This window comes from Tinamus guttatus, unplaced genomic scaffold, assembly GCF_059628265.1.
Source record: "Tinamus guttatus ecotype Peru unplaced genomic scaffold, ASM5962826v1 Tinamus_guttatus_pri_ptg000242l, whole genome shotgun sequence".
Lineage (NCBI taxonomy): Eukaryota > Metazoa > Chordata > Aves > Tinamiformes > Tinamidae > Tinamus > Tinamus guttatus.
In genome coordinates, this window is record NW_028288776.1 from 3,880,489 (window position 1) to 3,901,567 (window position 21,079).

Below are 21,079 nucleotides of genomic sequence, written 5' to 3' on the forward strand. Positions count from 1 at the left end.
CTCTACTCCATTTACTTTTACTAGTGTGTGCTAGGAGGGCAGATTGTGTTGCCAAGGGAACTGTGGGAAAATAGATTGCGCACATACCCACCATCATGGAAGTGGTTAGTGTCTCTCACCTCAAGCAAGCCTCTGTAATGTCATAACTTCTAGTGTTTCTCTAATTTCCCCTTTCTTGAGCAATTCTCTCACAGATGCTGTATTCTAAACTAAGTCTTCTGTGGTCATAATTAATGCAAAATCATTTAGAAGATGTTACATAGTTTCTTAGTTAATGGAAATAACCTATCGGTTTTGGATAAAATCTGGATTTAAACGAGTATCAATGGTACACATCTGCCACCTTTATGCTGCATGTGCTTTATCTTGCAGTTTATTTCAGTGGTTGACAAAACTGAGACATACACTAGTAGCTATCTTTTGAAACATACCAGAGAAGATCTTAGCTCTAAGGACAGGCAAAAGGTGGGCAAGAATGTTTCTTTGGGAATATTCTACAATCTATCTGGGTAGTTAGGAAAGGAGAAAATTAAAGGGGCACTAATTTCTAGAGCTTCTAAGTGTTTATACTCAGTGACTTTTAACAGGTCAATATAATTATAGATGTCAAAATGGAATACAGGGCATTAAAACCCACAGCATTTGTCACCTAAATATAGAGGCTTCTTCAGTAATTTAATTCTTGGGATTTTTCCCCTCAAATAATACAGAATTCATTTCACAATAGACAATGGTAATGGGCATAAGTTATCTGTCCTTATTGTCAGAAAATCCCTATGTGTGATACAGGACTGTTCCTGATAAGGATTGTAAGGTGATCCACTTGGGTAAATAATGGTGACTCTTTTGCTGTCATTTTGAAGGGCAGACAAAAATGTCATGTGAGGTTATAAAAAGCTCAGCTTTTGAAATATGCAAGGGGGTTAAATATTTGGACTGTCTCTGTACTGCTCTACCTGCCAAGCAAGCACTTTTCTGTTTGGGCATGTAAATAGTAAAACTTTACCAGTTCCTTCAGCAGTCTTTGAGTCTACTCTGACTTTTTCTCAGTGGACAGCTGAAGGGCAAGACAGTAGGAAAAAAATTCTTCTGATGCAGTTTTACAAAATACAGTTTTAAAAAATGTTCCTGATTTGAGATTTCATTTGCGGTGAATGGGCAAAAACCCCACCTGCAGTAATCTGTATGCGTTGGAAGAGAAAATAATAATAGGCAGGCAGAGCATTAAGCTTCCTGATTCTGCTAATGTCAGCTTTCAGTCGACTTCTTCTTTCCAAGAAAACTAAAGGGTCTTCCTCTCTACCAGGAGCTGTCTAATTATGTAAAGGAAAAGTGATTAACTGATTATGATGAATAAATTAATCTCTGAGGACTTGCATGTATTCAGACACTTCTAATTAGTAGGGTTTTCATGAAGGAACTCAAGGCAGTCCTCTGTTCCTTTTAGTAACGATTAACAGAACAATAAGTAATTTTTGGCAGTCCTTGCAAAATTATTAGAATTAACACGGGAGACCATGATTAAGGATTTTTGAAAAATATTTCACTGATTGATCATGTGGGACTTGACAAATGCCACAGACCTCCCTGAGAAAGCACCCATATCTAAAGATTTCAGCAAGCAGTGATGGAGCAGGTAAACACAGGAGTTTCCAATCAATCAGCTGTGCCAAGAATGTTGGTACATTTATGAATGTAATTAAATTGTGTGATTGCCTGAAAGGGCAGACTGGATAGGATATCTTGGGCATCTCTCAGTTCAACTTTATGAAATGCTGAAACTGATTTGAAATATTTATAATCTTGCAAAATCCTGCAATAAGAAGAAAATTATAAGGACAACACTAATCAGATAATTATCATGAAAATGTTGGTCAACTTTAGTTTAGATGATCCTTCATCAGTACTTGGGGGGCATCCAAAATCACAGCAAATTTCATCATTATGTTCAATACTTGATCTGTATTCTCTTTGTCTGTTCTTTTCTGCCTCATTTTGCCGTGGGTAAAAAATGAGCAAATTGTGACTATGTATTTATTTATTTTAATAAACAATGAAGAGAGAGCCAAGAACACCTATTTTTCATCACACATAACTTCCGTAGCTGCCTGCCCATACACACATACAAAGTTTTTCATTTAAAGGAGGCTAAAAATAATGCAGTCAAAGACAATGTTGCCAAAGCAAAAGCCATGCAGAAATGCTAGCAAGTGAGAAAGCATGTCTATTTGAAGTTACATCTTCTTTCCCTCTACTTGCAGAGTCAGCAGGACTGCAGTTAATCCTTCTGTTTCCTCTATAATAGCCATTTTTACTGTACCAACCATGATGTCAAAAAGGGGATTATGACTTCAAGTGGGGAGTAAACAGTGGGAGTAGCTGAATTCTTCTAAAACAAAGACCTTGTTCTCATGCAAATGTCTCTAGTTATGAAGCAGAAGAAAACATTATATGCAAAGGGATTTGTTTCTAAAGAGATTATTTTTTCAAAGTTTCCTGTGAGGCAAGAGCTGCTTTACAAAGTATAGCAGGATATTACAACTCTGTAGTAGTGGGTGGCATTGTTTCCATATCCATTGCTGAAAACCTATCGCCCAGACAGAAATTAGACTTGCACAAATGAGTAGTGCTGAATAAATGGTCAACATGTAGAGCCCCTGTATTTGGAGGTGAAATGTTTTTGTTTGGGGCTTTTCATTTTAAGGATTTGTTATTTTCCAGAATAAATTACACTTTGTGTTGAAATTGCTCATACATATTCTTAAATTGAAGGCGACTGTGTGTGTGTGCTTTCATGAGTATGTATATGTAAATGTTGGCAAAATTTGTATTCATCCATTTATAAATTTATTGAAGCAGGATGAAGTAGTGTTCTCATTTGCTGTCATTTTGTAGGCACTTAATTTGCACTCGAATGCCTCAAAAATATCTTCACTTGAAATCTAACTGGCAAGAATTCAGCTTAAAAACAATGCACTAAGAAAAAAAAAACAACAAAAATAATCTGAACATTTAAGTACATAATGATAAAACATTGTTAACAAGGAAATTGTAGTATTTTCCCAAATTAGGCATGTTGCAAGTACATATCTATAAATAGCCCGGTTTTAATTATTGCTTTAGAAGAACATTCTTCCTATTTGATTACAGAAGACGAGAAATGTATTTAATACAAAACATGCAGCTTTTATTTACAATAAGCATATCCCTTTACCTTGCTCTGACCTAACTGTAGTAATTGGAAGGCATCTTTGTATTAATTAAGTAGGGTATGGGGCTCCTTAGCATAATGTAGCATATCAGTAACTCAGGTTCCAGAACTGGCCTTTATAGATCATCTTAACATTAAGTGAAAACAAAAGCTCTTTGAAAAAAAAACCCAACTTTCACTCCTTCTCAGCTTTGACACTGCATTTTGAAGAGCTCTGAGGCTTAGAAAACGACATCCCCTTTAAGCCATTGACTGCACTGTTTTCCACAAACATCAGACGAGACACTGATATGCTGAACAAGAGGCTGCCTTCACCCTTGTGATGACACCAGAAAGCTTATTGGGCAAGCAGTGTGTGAAATGATGGAGTTCTTCTTTAGGATTCTGCTTTTATTTTAATACTTGTATATCCAGAAGACCAAAAAATGAACAACAACTTTCTGCAGAACCCTGAACTTAAAACCTGTCCTTGCTTTTGTAAGACCTGTACCTGGCTTCAGTGGAAATGGGAATTGAAAAGACTTAAGAGTCTAATCCATGAGTTTAAAATTGAGAATTTACTTAAAATCTGAACTTCCGGCAAAAAAAACTCTTACAGAGGCAAAAATGCTTGAGTAGCATGCCAGGTGCCTCAATAAAATATACATAACTGAGAAATGTCAAAATGCTTTAGCATGGGACCTACTTCTTATCACTTATTCATGAGTTTTCAGTATTTTGTTCTAGAATAATAAGAATGATTTGGAGATTAAAAAAAAAAAGTATGGTTTAAGTTTATAGTTAAATTTCATTTTCCTCCATGATAGAAAACCACTGCATCATTTGCAATGAGAGTAAATGGAGCATTTCCATCAGCAATAAATATCCCTGTGTTCACTGCTGAAAAGTTAAGTCCATTTAATTCTATGCTGAAATTCATGTTATTTCATCAAGAACTACCATTCTGAATATATAAGCTAGTTCACAAAAATAGGTATCCTACACTCAGTACCAAGAAGGTGTATTCTTTGTCAATATCTCTGAGTAAAAGAGCAAAACAGAATGCCAACATTGCATTTCTCATCAGGTATCGAAAATAGACATTTTAATGGGATGACGCTCAGCAGATCTCTTTTTTTTTTTTTAGCTTTGAATTGCCACCCTATAATTCAATACTATTAGCCTCCACCTCTTTCATTTTATCATCCACAGGTGAGTACATTTGTTGAAAAAAAAGATTTCTACATGCTTTATGCAAGTTAAAACTGTCAAAAATACAAAGGAAGAGAGAAATACATGACAGTGATGCAAGTGGAAGGACATTTGTAAAAATGATTTATATTTCTAGTAAATAACAAAGAAGTCCTACCTAAAGGGCAAATCTTGCAGTCCTAAAGAAAGGAGTTTTGAATGTATTACAAGTTTTGTCTAAGCCATAATGCCCTGATTCAGAAACGAGATTAAGCATATGCCTAAATTTTAACACATTACTCTCTCTCTTCTTCAGGAGAACTTAAGCTACACATACCTTTAAATACCTTATTAAGTCCAAAAATAGATGAACATACCTGGTTTTATATCATTTGCCAGGTTCTATCTATTTTTAGGAGGGGTTAGATAACGTAAATTCACTGTTAGCAACAGTAAAAAGCAACTAATCAACTGAACACTAATAGCAACCAACTGAACACAAAGCCAATCAAATGAACCATCCTTCTCTAACACGTACAGTTACTATGGATTGATTTCTACGAAAGAAATGAAGTTTGTTGTGAGTACACCTAAGTTAGTAACTAATATAAATAGTTATCATGGTTTTGATGATCAGGTATAACAAACTTGTACTGCCAAGGCTAAAATCAGGTATCCATGCCATGTCAAAGATTATGCGAAATTTAAACAAATACTGTTATCACACTGGAGTTCTTGATTATTAGTATTCATGTTTCTCAATGATTGGTTCATAGACAACAAAAAACATTAGTCCAGCCTTGCTTACAACCAAAACGTTAGAAAAAAAGGTAACAAAAATGGTGAGAACACACTGGAGGGAATCCACAAAGCAAAAGATGAAGTATTAACAGTCATTCAGTTGGTTTAATTTCTTCCGGGTTGTAAGTGTATGTGTTCATTTATTTACACAAGTACTCATACATATTCAAGCATATATCCTCCTACTTTTTTTTTTTTTTTTTTTTTTTTGATAAAATACTTAGGTTATTTTTTTAAGGTTATTTTTGCGCCAAATTCCAATCCTGGAAATAGGTTCGATAGCTGTGTTTTGCTAATGGTTAGAGAATAACTTTAAGAAAGGGCAATAAATGCTCGCAACAGGTAGCACATTATTGAAGTGTTTGTGACTTTATGTTCCACTAGTGAAGGTACTGTACAATGGATTATTGATGGACACGCATGTGAGAACCACAGGAGTGCCAAGAAAACTCATTGTTATCAGCACTGCATAATATAATGCTGAATGAATTAACTATGGTGATTGCTTAAAATGTACCTTTTTGTGTAATAGCCCTAATTATCAGCAACCCTTTACAATGAGTGGATAATCATTTATAATTCCTGCAGCATTCATTGTAGTAACATTAATCATGATGAGCTCATTTGGTTTTAATGTGAATATAATATGTGATACCACAGGAATCCACTGAAAGTTAGCAGTAAATAATGCCCATTTACTATAGAGCGTTACCATGAATCCCACTCAGACACAATAAACACTGGCTAGTATAAAGCCCAGGGTACTGCCTCACTGTTCAGCTGTCTTTGGAAATATCCACTCAATGTTCCACCTCCTACCAATCAAGGAGTACTGAAGACCAAACTGAAGCTTCCAGAGCTCCCTTCTGTAATGACTAAATAAGGGTATTGACACACCTGGGGTGATCTGAGGAGATACAGTTCTCCCTAAGTTTAACCAGCTGTGACTCTAAAAATCATCAGCCCCGTGTGTGTGGGTAGTCTGTGTTTTTCTCCATCAATTTCCACTTGTAATGTGTCTAGACAGATATCCTCATTGACAGGTAAACTGAGTCAATAGTTTCTAAGTGAATCTCTTATAAGGAATCATGTAATTACTGGGTATTTGGCTCATTGTTTTCTAAGCCATCATATCCATGAGGAGATTGATATTACCTAAACAAAATGCATTATTTATAGTTGTTCAATACAATTTTACAAATTCCTTAATTCTGTAGATTTACAAAAACTGAGTACAATTTATTAATTACTTTATCCATTGCCTGTAGTAAATTGTGATTGATTTGGTGAGTTTCACTGCGTAAAGTATTAGATGAGATATGCTCCTATACCCTAAAAAATAAGTGGTGCATGTGTTATAGTACCCTCTTTCCCCACTGATAAGACTTCTCTGAGGTACAATTGACTTCTGGTTTGTATTCACCTGAGAACTGAGGAAGAAGTAGTCACTTGTTGTTGATCTGTGCTATCTGTACTAACTAGTACACTGGGAAGATTCACATTCCCACATGTACTCTTGGGTGCAATAAGTACAGGGACTCATTTCTTGTGGTCCCTGGGCACATAAAGTTCCAGTCACAATTTAGTTATGGATAAGCATGAGAACAGTCAGACTCAGATACAGACCCGTGGAAGGTGTTTTGGATGACTGCATTTATCCATGGATTAAAAACAAGCTTGCATGAGCATTCAGGAAATTCAACTCAATTTTTGCCAGTCCTGAGAGAAGTGAAATCCAAAGCTCAGTTTCTGAAAGTCATAAATTAGACCCTGCAAATTTTCTGAAGTAACATTCCTGAGTCAGACTTTTTTTGAGCTGTGTCAGTGAACATCATTTTATACCACCTTTTCTTTCTTATATTTGTTTATTTTTCAAACTGTTTCTGGTGAGTGGGCCACAAACTTACAGAGCTGTGACAATTTATTTTAACTGAGGATGTGGCACCTGATAGTTTTAGAGGCTTTACAAAAATCTATAGAGCCATACTGTTTATTCATTTATAAATGGTTTGTGCTAGCAGTAATGAATTTAGAAGTTTCTGCAACTGCTTTTTCATGATGAGACACTTCTGCAATGTTTGCAAATACTTTGATATGAAAATTCAAGAAGTAAACTTTTCCTAGTTTCCTTATCTATTCTATTTTATCTTTTAAGGAATTTAGGACCAGGATTTTCTTCCCATTATAACCTCATACAATGCTCAATACTTTATAATTTAACAAATGAAACTATCAAGGAGAAATTAGCTATTTAAGAGCTTTACTGTTCTATGGGCTTCTACGCATAAGACGGAATGAAAGTTCATGATTTTTAGTGTCCGTTTAAGGAATTGTGTTATGTCAGGGTATGCAGCAGTGTCATAACGGAATTTCAAATGAAGAGCGGGGTGTTACCGATTTGGTTAGATCTGACAGACGTTCAGCACTGACCTGGGGCTACAAGTTTCAGGTGAAGCGTCTGCAGCTCAGACGATGGTCAGAAGTCCAAGCTACCTTGTGAACAGTGCACATGTGCAAGGGCTCTCCACAGCAGCTATAAGCCAATCTCAACTCTGACTGTCCAGATAACTCACTCTGGAGAATGCTTGATTAAAATAAAGTATTGACTTACAATTCCCCTATATGATGTTTACTCAGACTGTGCTTTTTGATATAAATAATCTCTTAAACTAGTCCAGTAGCCACGGATCTTTTCATTGACAGCATTACTACACAAGAATGTGCTATTAATAAATTACAAGCAAGTTTTGTTTTCTATATGCCTTTGAAAATTATATTGCTAAAACACAATACACAGCAGTACGTTTCAAAGGAGACCTATACACTCAATTTCTCGAATTTCAAGAAGTATTACAAAGAATCCCCCACATTCATTTTCCCCACAGAAAAATGCATTGACATTTAAGTAAATCTATTACCATCACCACCCCAACAATATTGGCCAGAAATTAATTAACCGCTTTCACAAAACAGAAGCATAATCTATATGAACATTGATAAAGTCACTCACTTTGTTTTATTTATTTATTTATTTATTTTTTCCTGGAAAAACCTAGTGGTATGTCAGATTGTAGAATGCAAAATAATAATGATAAAAAGCTTGATGAAAATACAGTCTAGGAATAGGAAATAAGATTAGAGGTGACATATTGTTAGCCATGAGGTCTTCTTCAGGCTGTAATGAGGAAAAAAACAGCTGTTCTGCTTTTGCTATCATATCAGGCCTCTATTTGTTATGGAATTCAAAAATAATTATCACCTTAGGGCTGCAAAGAGCAGTATGAATTAAAACTCTGCTTTTTTGGACAACTTGCAGCTTGCTGCCCAAAAGGAAGCTCATGGTCAAATAAATTCACATTAGACAGTCTAGCTTTAAAGTTCAATAACACCTATCTTTAAAAAGATTTTTAAGAAACCTAGTGCCATTGCAACCCCTGGTAAATGAACCATATTAGCATCTGATTATTTGAATTTGAAATCCTGCTTAACTTAGTGCATACTAAAAGCTAACACTTTTCTCTTTTTTTTTGGTCACCAATTGTAATCAAATCAGGACTCTAGTGTTCAATTATGCTTGCCCAGAATTTGAGCTCTTGAGTCTATTGTGAAGACTTACTGCTGAGTGTAAAATGTGAGATAAGTTGCAAATGTTTAGACATGATGACAACTTGCAGGTCTGATTGATTAATAAAGAAGGATAAATAGAAGGTGATTTTAAAGGCTTTTTGGACAGCAGCCCTAAGGACCTTTCAGGAATGTTTTGAGAAATTTCTTAGTGAGTAAATTACTAAGTGAGATTTCTTTTTCTAGCACTTGAAGGAGAGATGGAAAATCTATTTAAACAATTCAGCTAATATTTTGTGATTTTTATTCATGATATATATTGAAATGATCTAATTGAAGTCTACTATAGTTGACACAATATGAGGTACAGAAATTTGCCTGCTTCCAAATAACTGAGATTCACTGATGTCAAGAGGGACCAAATGTAATTTTATTCTTCAATCATGCCTGGTTTCTTAATGTTTCATTATTATTATTCTTATTTATATGACATTTTATTGCATTTTTAAATCGGTCTAAACTTGTCTTATCTAATGCAAGTTACATTTGGTATCTCACTGAAACTATTATCTAAATGTCCAAGAGTATGACACAGTCCTCAAGTTTTGATCTTATTCTTATTGTAATCAATAGTAGAATTGCCAAAGACATAAAAAAGCAGGATCATATATTATGAATTTGTCAGTTATATTCCTTTAAAAGAGAAGCCTGAAGTGCTGTAGATATTTATGACTAATTATGATATTAGCACTATCGAAAATATTTCCAAGCTATAGTACAGATGCATGGGTCAAAGCAGCAGGTCACAGAAATATAATGTTTCTGGAAATAAAATTACTGCTCTAAGAAGCCCTGTAGGATATGGCTCCAGGTAGGCACCTTATAAGACTCGGTAAGTCTATCAGCAATCTAAAAGGAGGAGTAATTATGCATACATTCAGATCTGACATGAAAAAAAATCAAAGCACTATTGAGAAAGTTAATCATGCCTTCATACTAAATCTGTCGTGAGCCAAAGAGTATGTTATTAACCTCCATGGTTGTCACAACAGGGACTGAATCAGTCACCTCCAGAACTAAAATAGTCCAAATTGCAACAGCTTCAGCATAAGAGCCATGTTTCGGCAGTCAGGGATCGGAATTTCAATTGGCAGGGGATGAAGAACTATTCACATGCAGACGTGAATCCAGCTTCGATTTAGAATGGGGCCTTATTTTGATATTGACAGAATACAGTGAGTTGTTTTGACACTGAAAGCTATCTGATTTTTTTGTCTCCTCTGAAGATTGAAAAAGCTTACAAATACAGAACCAAACTGTTTGGTAAGGTCTGATACCAATGAATTCAGATGCCATACTCCTGGAAAATATCCTAGAACAATTTTAGAAAGATAAATAAGATCTGAGTCTACAGATTTAGATCCAAAGCACCCCATAGTTTGGAATCTAATTTTTGCTCATCTCTTTTTCCAAAACACTCTCTGTCTAGAATGGAAATATTACTTATTTTTATAGTATATATCTTGTCAATTCTCATGTGTAGACTACTAGAATTTTCTGCCTTTCTGCATAGAAATATACATGTCCTCTGGATGTCTTATACATGTCCTCTGGATCCATCGCATACATAGAAAGAAACATGTTTTTATCATCTAAGTCACCGTGTTCTCATTATCCAGAATTTCAATTACTAAAACACATTTTTTTAAAAAAAAAAAATCTTTTCATACCTGTTTATAATAATGGATGATGGTGACCACCATAATGGATCATCTGCTATTTTGGCCAGTCATTTCTTTCTCTGACTGCTTTCAGTTGTTCTTCTTCTGTTGTGTCAGACATGATCCATTCATCTTGCTCATCCAGACCTTTCATAGCTCTCAGTCAGCCTGCCCCTCAGTCAGCACACATCTATAGTGGGCAGCAACAGGGCTCTGCTGCCTTTTCATTACAAGTACACTAGGGAAGTCTGTGTTCATCATGAAATGCAATTCTAGGTGTAAAACTTCATTGCTCTTCCACTTTGGCTCATCACTCTGCCAATCCGCAAGGTACAAATTATCACTTAATGATGGGCTAGTATGTTGCAATCTACTTCCTCTTATTGGCCAGTCATGTAAGCCTTCATATATATTTAAAAAAAAAGGCTAATTCAAAACAAACAAACAAAAAACCTCTGTTTTGCAATGTTGCTACTCCCAATTGGTGGAGACTATGTAAACAGCTTTTAAGGCACCATTTCCATTTAACATAGCAGCCTAAATCCTTCTTTCATTGAAAAACTATTCTCAATCATAAGCTCTCTAAGTGAAGGATGGCTTGGGTGACAAACATTGTAATTGTAGATAAACAAAGAAAAGTTGATATGAAATAAACTTCTAGAGAGCTCCCAGCAAGAAGAGTGGAAAAAAAGAATTAAATTTGGATTATTCTATTCAAAAATTTTTAATGTATTTTTTTTCGTTTCTAGCTGACTTTTCAATTTCAACGAATAATGCTTTTAAAAACAAGTTTTAAATGGTTTACTAGATAAAAATAAACTATTCTACTACTTTCTATCCTCAGCCATGTTTTAATTGGAGAAACTATTCAAGTCAACCCAGACATTTATTTTTCCAGGAAAAACGTACTTGTGAAGAAAAACCACCTGGCTATCACCTTGTTTGTTGCCTTGCAGGAAACACAGCCTATAATAGTGATGAAATTAGATATTCTTTACCCTTTCTGTCTGTTATCAACCTGTTATTTCTTGAAAGCAAAGTCAGTTTTTTTATTATCTCACACTATAGTGGAGTCAGGTCAGGACTGAAACCACTAAATGCTATCATAATGCCAACTATAAAAAATAAAATGAGATGATAAATTAATAATTGCTAAATTTCCTAGTAATAGGAAAAAATGTGTTTTGTAGTTATAGATATATGAGTTGTATAGTCATGTAGGGGGATTACTATTTCAAAAATATTTTTTCAATATCTGAAATTCAGTATTTGAAATAATATTTCAAACTACAGTTTGGACAACTGGCTGGATAATGTGGTTGTTAAGAGGCAACTTAATGCTGTTACATTTTCAAATTTCAAAATAAAGTTTCTTTAAAAATTCTTTCATGTGCACACATGTTTAGATGTACACAATGTTTGCTTTTTAAATACAGTCTAATGCTAACTTTGGAGTCTCAGCTTATGAATCTCTGGGAAATAATTTTCAGTAGGCAGACATTTATCTGACTCTTTCTTCACTGTGGACATATTAAAGAATATGACAACTACCTTAAGAGTAAACATGAAGCTCCTTTGTAGCTTGGGTAATCCACAACCATGGCAGATGGCATTAGCTTCCTAAAGCATAAATTGTGATGGTGTCAGAAAAACAGATCTTAAAAGGTTCAAACACAGTCCAAGTTCTGACCAATCAGAAACATAATTTCTGAAAATGTTTTCCAAAATTTTTAAGTATCTTCTTAAAATACATAGAAAAAAAAAAAGAAAAAAAAAAGAAAAAAAAGAGCCAGTCAGAATCAAAAGAAAAAAAGATCTAAAATACTCTGCTTATGAGTGAAACAAAATTAGTTTATGTGATTTGTTATTAGATAGATTCCACTCATTCTGTAGATCTTGTGAATTAGATATCTCTGTAACTGCTAGAGCTTTGACATTCATATATCTCTTTTTATAAAACTACAGGACAAAATATTTTCGCTTTCCTTACAATTGTAGAAATACCTGCCATTGACAGCCACCACTATGTGGGAGAACACTAAACTCCACCAATTCTTTGTCTCATCATGGAATTTATTAGTTGACTACCATATGTAATTTCACATGTAGTTGATACATGCTTAGAACCGTTACTAAGATATTATTATTTTCATATTGGTGTAGAAGAATCATTTCTGTGATTTCTCTAGGGAATGCTTTCTTTTTTTTAAAAAAAAAAAGTCTACTGAGTCACAATGAATGTCAAATACTTTAAGAAGTAAAAGACAGTGTTTGGTGAAAAACTTTCAGCCTTTCAGTTTTCAAATGCAGCAGTCAAAGGCAGACTTTTCTTCTATACTCTATCATTACCCCTTCAGCCCCTCTGACATTTTGACATATCATCATTTCCATGATCTCAAGCATGTATACATTGATTTTTCAATCATTCTCTATTAAACCTAACAAAAGAAATTTAATGATCCAATTGAATCAATCCAGGAGAAATAACTGCTAGTTTCAATGCTATTAAAAGATTCATGCTACTCTTTAAGTTTTCTTTTTTGTTGTTTTCTCAACTGAAAAAAAAATAAAAGTAGTTAATTCGCTGAGAAATCATAAATCCTTTTTGAGTGAGGGGATATTAAAGGACTAGCAAGGAGTGAAATTACTGTAATCATAATGACTCAGGATTTCTGGTAGGGCCAGGAAAGAGGGCATGGCTGAGGATATCTGTACGTACTATTATCTAAGGACCATTTGAGATTTCCAAGTGTCAGCTCAGCTCTGCTGATGTCTTATGGTGTTTGTTTGACTTGGTTTTGATCAGGGTAGAGGAGAAGCAGGACCACAGCTTACCTCCCTTTAAGAAAACTACTATTGTGTGAAGTACTACACCCACAGTGCATTTGAGTAGTGGTGACTGATTTTAACACTATGGCACATATAGAAGCTTCTTGTGCACAGAACCAGCTAGTTTCTAACACAGGTATCTGTTGAGACTGTCTCATGCACTGCCTCTATATAGTGAACGACTGAATGTGTTGTCCATTAGCATATTTTCAGAAGATAAGGACTAATATAAAATTTGAAGCATCTATATTATATAAAAACTTTAGGAAAGATATTATGTCAACTCTGCAGGGTTGGAAGCAGTGTATTCTGGAACTCATATTGGAAGATTATCAGTCCTGTTGGTTCCCAATGAAAATTCCCTCTTTTATCAGCAGAAACACTTCTGGCATACTGGAACAGAGGAAGTTCAGGCATTTTGCAAAAACTGAATGAGCAGATGTGAAGTGTTGGCAGAGCAGTTCCAAGGAATACATAGTGACTGAGAGAAAATCTGTTTTTATCTCTTTAAACACTGAAATTGGATTTTTTTTCCAGTCCATGCTAGGAAAATAACCATATAAAAAATGATCTTTTCCACAATTTAAAACAAAACAAAACAACAACAAAAACATGTGTAAAGAGACGTCCTCTGTTCACTAAAGAAAGCTCTATGAAGTGGCCAGTTAGGTAAGGTCACGAATGAGAAGAAGCCCATGAGCATTTTCATACTGTATTTTTTTCAACCCAAGACACACAGTAAAGCTTAAATTCATCTTGCATGTACTCGGGACAAAATCACTGGTGTCACGCAAGAGGTAGTTCCTGTAGTATCAGGAACTGAAAGCCTGAGCACCCACGGAACACAGTTTGGCTTGGCCCAGTTATTCCACCTGTTATTCCAGCTGCTCAGGCAGTCTGACCAACATTGGACAGATGAGTCGACTGCAAATCCTTTGAAAGATTTCCTCCACCATGAACAGAAAAGGCAGGCAGGCCTTGTAGACAACTGGGGCTTGACTTGCCTTTGTAATCGAGGGTTCTCTCCATCCTAGAACAGAGATGGCTAAAGGTGGACCCATGATCATGTCCTGTCTTAAATATCTTTCTCTGGACATCTCTAAGATAAAATATAAATGAAGTGTATCTGTTCCAGCAGCAAATCTGATCCGAAGTAATTAAAATATTCCTGAGCCAAATAATGTACCTGAAACTAAAGGAATACTTTGTAGATTTTGGCAGATTTGCATTAACTACAAGTAGCTGCAGAAGACTGCAGCTTTACAGTCCTTTGACGTTGGCCGGTCAACCCTGTTGAAAGGTTTAGTTATCCTGGGGGGATCATGATGCTAAGGGGGCTAAACCCATTCAGGATCTAAGGCAATACCAAAATCAGGCATGTCAGATTCAACACAACTCCAACAATGAATGAAAGAATGAAAGGAAAAGAATTTTAATACCCAGAAAGGGGGCATGCCTTTTGGGGATTTTAACACTAAGGAAAAGATTAGTTGGGCCTAAAGGACTGGTGAAAAAAATCTGTATTTGGAAAAAAAACTAGGAAAAATTGCAGACTCTTGCTTCTTTCTCAGACCTTTTTGAAACACTGAGTCATGCAATTGTAAGGGTGTGAGCTCTCATCCACAGATGCCTAAGGAGACTGTCAAGAAAATAAAAGGTCCACTTCTATTTTAATGTTTGGAATAAGATGGTATAAATATTTGCAAGTTTACAAGAACTATCTTTTCTAAACTTATTGTGCATATTTTTGCAATATCTGGATGCTATTTTGTTCATGGAAGCAGAGGCAATCTTTTATTATATCAATCAATTTATTATATCAATCACAGTTCTCAATATATTCATAATTTCTGTATGTTTCATACAAATCAAGTCTAAAATAATCAGCAGCCTGCCGTGCAATGATTGCAATTAGAGTTGTGTACATCTTGTCCATTTCAGTTATAGAGTTTTCACAAGAATACTTTATTTTAAAAATATTTTTCAACTGGTTCACAGTTCTAGCCTGTGGGCCAATGTAAAAATGAAACCACCATATAACTTCTCATAACATAATTGAAAAGTAAACTTGCATGGATTCATTCGCTATCACCTTTGAATATTTTAGCATTATTTTGTGATTCCTCATTTAAGGTGTAATCTTTTTTGCTGTTGTTGTGGTTTTTTTTTTTTTTTTTGGAAGGTGGGGGGAGAGAACTTCTTTGCCATGAGAATTCATGAGAAACACTTAGTAATTACTCAGTAATACCAGTAATGATATTGATGGCATTGCATTGCGATGATCTATGAACAAAGCACTTTTTATCTCAGGAAGCTTAGTTTGCTTGTTCACACTTTAAAATAGTTTTAGAATTTTGGAAATAAAATTAATTAATATAATAATATTATTTCTCTGCTACTTTGTGCTTGAGGCTCATCTGTAATCCGTAAACAATGTTCTTAGCACTTGAATCGTGACACTTACAAATAAGCAAATTATGATGTTTTTATTTACAGAAGAGTTTACAGAACAAATAAGGCTACAAAACTTTCTCCTTTCACACTTCAGCTTTTGTCTGAATTAAACATAATGATGCCTCTGAGATGCTCCTATAGCTGGCAGATGCCACGGTCTATACATGATAAGATGTTTATATCATGGAGAAAAACAAAGCTGTATCGTACAGAGATTAAGCAGCTCCACAGCTGGACTAGCCAGGCCTGGCTGAAAGCAGAACAATAGACACCTCCAATCCACCATGACATTAAGTTGACAGCCTTTATCTGCCATTGTTACTTAAAACATGGGAAAAGTGTTTCTTTAAAACACTTCCAAAAGATACCGGATATGCTGCAAGTCCCAGCCTACCATTTGTTTGTAAGACAAAACTGAAACAAGCTATACTTCTGGACTACTTAGTTATACACCAGTGACCACGGAATTGCATACATGTCTACTAACCCACTGTGTTCCCTGAAGCATGTCCTCTGACTATTATCTAGGATTTGGTCAATGAATCTTTCCCACCCCTAAAATAAAGGGAAATTCTGAATAGGCAATGTTTCAATTTAATATTGTTTCTCTCTCTGCTGTGTAAAGAATAATATTTTTTTTAAGTATAACTACAATGGGGTCATTCAACACATAAAGGAATGACAGACTGTGAAGATTTTTCCACTCTTCAAGCAAATATATATACCTTGTTTTCTAGGATAAAAATAAAACTGTTACTTCTCAGTGTTTGTAATTGCTGAAAAAACAATTTTCTGCCCAGTAGGAATGAAAGTTTAATGCTGCAGATGGTATAGGTGTATTATTCTAAATCATAATATGTTTCAGAATTCTGCAGTCTTTTATAGCACAGTTGTTTCTTTTAATAAGGAAGGGTAACAAATAAAAGATTTCAATGAATTCCTGTTTCTTATGCTAAGAAAATAAGGTTTATGATTCAAACTACTAAGATTTTAAACAAGAATCCTTTGAATTATTGATGTTACTGTAATTCAGACATGTATGTATCTGCATATCTGCGTATATGTAATATGCATCCATCTATACATAGATGTTCAGTATTAATTTTACAGCACATCCATATTTCACGGCAATATGTTTTCAAACTGTAATGAACTGAAAAATAAATAAATAAGGGAGCCTTCAAATAGAATTTACAGTAACAAAACACATCTCAAGAAGGCATGATCCATGTAGTGAAAGCAAAAATATAGGAAAAACTCACATTCTTTTGTTATTCATTTGTTTCTTTTAAAATACTAGCTTTACTTTGTCTCTTTTATTTTGCATGATAATAAAATGTGAGAGCAATCATGGTACTGGGAGCACAATTAAACTTCAGCACAAAAGAAGCTGGAGTCTCAGAATAAAACTGAGGTGCTGAAGTAGTTCTGTAGATTTCAGATAAAAGGATAATTGTGTGGACCTAATATCACTCTGAATTGTAAGCACACAGATTTGGAGTGACTTGTCTTTGGAACTTCCGTGCACTAACATTTATAAGACAAGTAATGCATGTTTTAAAATATCTTCAAATTGTGGTGGCAGGTGTTTGTCTTATGTTAATACTTGTGAGTCCCCTTCAAACACCATAATTTTGCTATAATCACACAATTAAGAAAAAAAAAAGGATTCCATTTTCCAAAACACTTAGAATCAATCTAAGCTCATAATGAAAGACATTGGATGGAAAAAGACAGATATGTGATAAAGGGCAAGGAAATAATATGATCGGCTATAAATGCCCACATAGCAGCAGCAGCTCGCTAGCAGTCATATGTTTGCATGCAGAGGAGAGCTTCCAGTAGAAATGGGGTATCACTCTGAGGATGCTTAGAAGCAGTTCTTCTCATACAACTCATTGAAGGATCCTGCTTTCATTCTCTGGATGGGTAAACAGAGTTCAATTTACCCTAAATCCTCAGGACTAGTTTGCTCATACTGCACAAAACTGGATTTTTACCTTTATGGGTTGGTCCTTTCCATTTTCCCCAACCTCCTTATTCAGGCATGTCTCATTATGTGATAAATTAGGAAGAATGATGGATGAGTTGGGACAGAATTTGAATATTTCTACTTAATATAGCTTAGCATACAGTATAAGCAAAAAGTAGACATAATCTTTTCCAAATGGTCATTTAATTTACAGAATAACTTAAGACTGCTTAAAGCAAGTCTGAACAGATTATGAACTAACTCCTCCCTATTTGGCAGTGGGCATTTCAAAGCCAAAATTGTCTTGGCAGTGGATATTTAATACTTCAGTTTGGATCTGACAAACATGTAATTCCCTTACAAACCTTGAGAACAGTAATTAGTTATACTGACTCATTTATGTCTTTTATTACAGATATAATATGGTTATCAGTGGCTGTATCACAAAGGTTTTGGGGGCTCTTTGAAGAGTCTCATCTTTACACCATCTCTCCTTAATCAGTTAATTTCAATCACAGCGTTTTCATTACTATGAGAATAAGTTTTTCTGGAGTGTCATTCTGTAAGCCCAAATTTAATATACTAGGAGTCCTCCACAATGCTCGATTAAGAACAACAAAGAATGTCCACGAGTTTACCATGTAACTGTATTGAAACTAGACATTTTCTTAGTTTGCTGAGAAATTTCACTTCCTACTCAAGCAATGTTATTAGAGGTCAATGTGCAACACCGTTCAAAATACAGCAACCACAATTCAGCCAAGAATTTGGAATATACTTCTTTTAAGGAAATGAGTTATATGTCCTAGTCTCAAGAAAGCATTTAAGCACCCCTGACTTAAATTTTAAGCACATGGTTTTACTTTGTCCCATTTATTTAACATTAATCACATACTCGCTGCTTTGTTGAATGGGGATGGGATTACACATATGCTTAAAGTTAAGCATTTGATTAAGTGTTTTGCTACAACACTTTGCACTGTGCACTGTAGCACATCTAGAAGAAGCTTTAGCAAATTCTATAAGCTCTAGACAGAAAGCCTGATTCTGCAGTGTATCTGTCATTTCACACTGCGATCAACAGAGTTTGTCTAATTTAGATCATTGTAATTAAAAGCGATATTGGGCCTCCACATTAGGCGAACCCGTCAAGTCTGCTTTACATCAACATCATCATCACCACCATCATCATCATCATCATGAATTTATTAAGTGAATAATTGCGACAGGTCACAGTTTGGAAACGTATTATTTAAAATGACTTCAATTTTTGTTATTTGTTATCAAAACAACACATGATGTTTCAGTCCTTATTTAAAATTACTACTAATAATATATCTTACCACAGCTACATTAATCTGGTAGATTTGTACTCAGTCTCTTTTGGTAGATTTGCACTCAGTCTCTTTTCCTGACTGACAGTCCCTGCATTCCACCCTGATATTACATGATTTCATTTACTTTATTTTTAATTACCTACATATACATTCTGTATTGTTTTAATATAAAAATAGAGGGTTTTTTCTGGGGGGGGGGGAGGGTGGGGGTTATGCCAGAGTTGTTAGAAACTCCACCACACCTATTTCTTTGTCTGTCTTATTTTCTTCCATAACAACCTACCTACTAGAATGACACACATTCTTTTGATCAAATTCAGTTCTTCATAAACTAAGAGATTATTTCCTGGACCCACAGGAAGGTCATTATGCCCTCAGCTCATGCTCATTATCTCTCATTTTCAGTGTACAACCTCTCAGCAACACTCTGAGTAAAGAGCAGGTTTGGGTTTGCGCCTCCACTAGCATCTCAGAAGCATTTTGGTAGTTTTGTTTGGTTGGTTATAGCTTTTTCTTCACTTATTCAAACTTTCACTTCTGACTTTATTGCACTGTAGTTGCTGAGGTGTCTTAGGAAAAAAAAAAAAAAAAAGATGAAACAGCAAAGAGTTCCCTGTTCAGCTTGTCCGTGATTCGCAGTACTTCATCGTAGTGGGAATAATCACGCTTGTGCCAATGTCAGGACGCTTAGCAGACTCAGACTGACACAGAGGGAACTTTACTCTTCCATAAGTTAGCATTGCACTGTACTATGGAGAGCTAAAAAAGGCACAGAAACAGAATAGTGACTAACATCTCTCCTTTGATGCCCTTAAATAGATATTCGACTGTTTTTAACCATCCTATGTATTTAAAACAACAACAACAAGCCCAAGATAGGGACATCGAAACAAAAGGCCCTCTCTGCCTTTAGTGTGATATTATCCTTTTTACAAATTCATGTATGTTGCTTTATGGCCAGGAAAGCTCAGCTTAAAATCAGCATCTGCTTATCAATGGGGTTTTGCTCTTTATGCAATATTCCAGCTGGGCTGACTGAAGCACAAACAGGTGAAAATGACTTTTCCAAAGTCATTCTGTGTGAATTTGGCTCCTACTAACATTTAGGACTCACCAATTCTCCAGTCTTTTCTATAAGCCAATGCATCACATATGCACTCTTATGTACTTAAAACACGGAAATTATTGCATTATCTTTTGATCATATATTCCTTAGAAATCCAGTTGTTAAGAACTGAAATTATATTTACTGTAAAGACAATGATCTTGGTGACTTTGTTTGATATGCAGGTGGGTGTCCGCATTTCCATAGGAATTTCATTGTAATTCAGGATCACTTAAATACTAATTAAGTTGTCTCTTCAAGGTTGTTTTACAATAATGCTCATACAGTTTGAATATCTTTCTGGCTTCAAAGTAAAACTTAAGCTGATCTGTCAAACTCATATTGAGGTTCCAAATCTGGACTCTGCAGAACATACACACAGAATGATGCATTAAGCTTTAACTGCTTCAGGGAGGGAAAAAGTATGTGGGGCGAAAATTTTTTGAGCTACTTAAGAACCTATTTAAAAAGAAGAATGAAAAATAACCAACCAAAATGAGCAAAAACCGTGGTAATTCACCTACTTAACTTGATATCCTATCGCTACATAACATCCTAAAGAAAGCAGAGTGGCCATCTCAAGCCCTAGGAGATTCGGTACAGAAGAGCACAGCATTATAAATACTTTTGCTGAAGTACTGTGAAGACTGAACTGCAGTTCAGCAAGTCAGTGGGTCCTCCACCTCCTGGTTATGTCAGAAAGCCTTCTGTGCCTTTCGGCTCACTTCTTGATTTTTTCTTTTTTAATTATATGATTATAACTCTAATTAGTTGATTCATATTTAATATAGGAGGATATTGCTTATGCTATGATGATTACTCCTCTAACTACTAGTTTGGCAGTTAGCACATATTTCATGCCAGAAGCTTTTTTTTTAAAATATAGCTCATATTGTAAATTGCATCTCAACAGGC